Here is a 3,068-nt window from a genome sequence, read left to right as displayed (position 1 = left end):
ATTCATTGCCTACTAAAGATCCAAAATAAAGATATATACCATGTGAGTTCAATCAGTACCACTGTGGAAGTAAAGACCTTACGACTTTATCTGGCCTTCAGAGCGAAGCCAGTACTCAAGTAGTTTATATAAGTAGACAGCAGATTTGGTTCACCTGAGTACCGTTGCTCCTAGTTTTTAAAATATTTAACAATTACATTTCCGTGTTTCAAACATTATAAAATTTATTACATGAATTCATATATACATATGGCCAAAATATTTAATTTTCACTACTTTGAGTTGATTGGTGGCACTACAAGGCCCATGCGCAAAGCTTAACTAATTTTCTAGGTGTGGAAGTAACACTATACTCGTAGGATTTTCTCTGAACTGGATTTGCATTCTCATGTAAGTAGGATTTTTAGATACTTCTGCCTTGAAGAACGTTGTCTCTATACAAGCATGTGAATGCTTCTGTTGAATCGGTGATTTCACATTTTCACGATACTTATTATGGAGAAATTGTAGTCTTGTTTTCTGGTGAAAGCAGTTTGTTTATTTCGAGCGAAAATGCAAAATCAGTGGAGATTATCGTAGATAGATTTATGTTTTCAAATACGACTACAGCAATACAGTACACTAATGGTTAGCTAGACTGTCGATATCAATGCAATTAGATCGGCAGAGCCTCAGCTACGTACGAAGTACCAGTCAGATGTTCGTACGAAGTACAGTCTCTAGTCAACCACTACACTACTACAGCCTTATCCAATCACATGAACAGACTTAACTGGAACGATGAAACCAGCTGTGAAGGGTAGCTGCCTGAAACCAGGAACACGCGCGAAAACCGCTGGACAAGGAACACACACGGACGCGATGGTGAGCCGCCCCGCAGCGGCGCACGGAGCAGAGGCTCGGGGATGGCCTCCGCCACCGATACGCTAGCAGCTGGACGAGCGGAGCTCGCTGTCGTGGTCAGCGCCCGGCAGCAGGTTGGTCGGTCGATCTGTCAGGGCAGCGGCGCCGGCATTAGCTGCGAGGGATAAATTGAAAGGAAAATTTAGATTGAATTCCAGCGGCAACAGGGGAAGACCACCGATATGCTAGCAGCCGGACGAGCGGAGCTCGCTATCGTGGTCAGCGCCCAGAAGCATGTCGGTCGGTCGATCTGTCAAGGCGGCGGCGCCGGCAGTAGCTGCGAGGGATAGATTGAATCGAGCGGCAACAGGGGAAGATGCCGGCGACCTCCACGGAAGGATTTGGGGAGTTCGTGCGTAGGTGCTCCGAACGGGAGACCGGGTCTGGGGTTTACTCCATAATTCCTGTGTGGCAAAAACGAAAAGCGGGGAGTGTGGAGCGCGAAGTCTGGCGTGTGCGGCTTTGGACGTACCACGGTCGCATTGCCGTATAAAGATACATGTATCATTGAGAACCACCAACGAGGTACCTCTTGCCCGATGATATGGAGGTACTCTTGTGGAGCAATGCCATGCCAAAATAACAAGACAAACAGACAGTAAGCATCTCAGCAAAAAAAAATTATTTACTATGAGTATAACTTTTTATTGCAAATGCTTCATAGAATGCTCAATATGACTTAGCTATAAATTTACACCATGAATAATGCATGGCTTAGATTAGCGGCACAGGCGTTTCCCTAACTCGTATACAAACTCCATGGACTTATAAGCTTCCCTTTTATTTCGTACCGCTAGGCATCCGTAGACAAAAGAACATGACATCAACTGAATATAAGTGCAATGTCGAAAGTGTTCCCCATGAAAGCATGGTTCTACTAACTCCCAACTTGCAATTTGCAAACATATAAACTTCATAAGATAGGCACAATGATCAAATTTATTAGCTGCAAGAAAGAAAATGTGCCATCAAGTTCGTGAGAGGTTTACTGACTAATTTTGTCATGCCAAGATTTAATTTGGAAGATAAAAACATGATGAATTACTTGGAATAGCAATAATGCTAATAGATAGATATGGTGGACACGATTGGAAAACTTTGTTGCATGGTGGTTGGATGCACGAGTAGAGTTCATACTCAGCACAGGCGAAGGCTAGCAAAAGACTGGAAGCGACCAACTAAGAGAGCAATAATGGCCATAATCATGCATAGAGACAAAACATTATCAATCAAAGCATAAAGTGATATTACAAGTTCAAAACTAAATGATCATAGAGGCTTTAGTTGGCTGGTTATAGTCATAACATGGTGTAAGCATGCGCCAAGTCAACCCAATAAAGCATCAAAGGAGAATACCACAATATTATGCTTTTATGAAAGAAACAACACATGATTCTTTCAATGTATGCAGTCTCAGCATTTGAAGCAAGTCATGCTACAACAATAAATACTAAGCATGTGAAAATAATAACATCCAACATGACATAACAAAGTTGAAGGAGATATGCCCTAGAGGCAATAATAAAGTGGTTATTATTTATATCTTTATGTTTATGATAAATGTTTATATATCATGCTATAATTGTATTAACCGAAACATTAGTACATGTGTGATATGTAGACAACAAGAAGTCCCTAGTATGCCTCTTAAACTAGCTTGTTGATTAATGGATGATTAGTTTCATAATCATGAACATTGGATGTTATTAATAACAAGGTTATGTCATTGTATGAATGATGTAATGGATATACCCAATTAAGCGTAGCATAAGATCTCGTCATTAAGTTATTTGCTATAAGCTTTCAATACATAGTTACCTAGTCCTTATGACCATGAGATCATGTAAATCACTTATACCGGAAAGGTACTTTGATTACACCAAACACCACGGCGTAAATGGGTGGCTATAAAGGTGGGATTAAGTATCCGGAAAGTATGAGTTGAGGCATATGGATCAACAGTGGGATTTGTCCATCCCGATGACGGATAGATATACTCTGGGCCCTCTCGGTGGAATGTCGTCTAAATGTCTTGCAAGCATATGAATGAGTTCATAAGAGACCACATACCACGGTACGAGTAAAGAGTACTTGTCAGGAGACGAGGTTGAACAAGGTATAGAGTGATACCGAAGATCAAACCTCGGACAAGTAAAATATCGTGT

At 41.3% G+C, this 3,068-nt stretch overlaps 1 long non-coding RNA gene across 1 annotated transcript; it reads right to left on the bottom strand.

Annotated features, from left to right (window-relative positions):
* Nucleotides 1–646: 646 nt before the first annotated feature.
* Nucleotides 647–1,341, bottom strand: LOC127330200 (uncharacterized). The gene is made up of 2 exons (XR_007869181.1): nt 1,082–1,341; nt 647–991 (listed from the first exon to the last, which is right to left on the bottom strand). It is a non-coding gene; the product is annotated as an uncharacterized lncRNA (long non-coding RNA).
* Between the last annotated feature and the right edge of the window lie 1,727 nt (nt 1,342–3,068).

The sequence above is a fragment of the Lolium perenne genome, chromosome 2, assembly GCF_019359855.2.
Source record: "Lolium perenne isolate Kyuss_39 chromosome 2, Kyuss_2.0, whole genome shotgun sequence".
Taxonomy (NCBI): Eukaryota; Viridiplantae; Streptophyta; class Magnoliopsida; order Poales; family Poaceae; genus Lolium; species Lolium perenne.
Note: the sequence above shows the minus strand (reverse complement) of the source record. Positions and strands in the feature narration are given on the sequence as shown.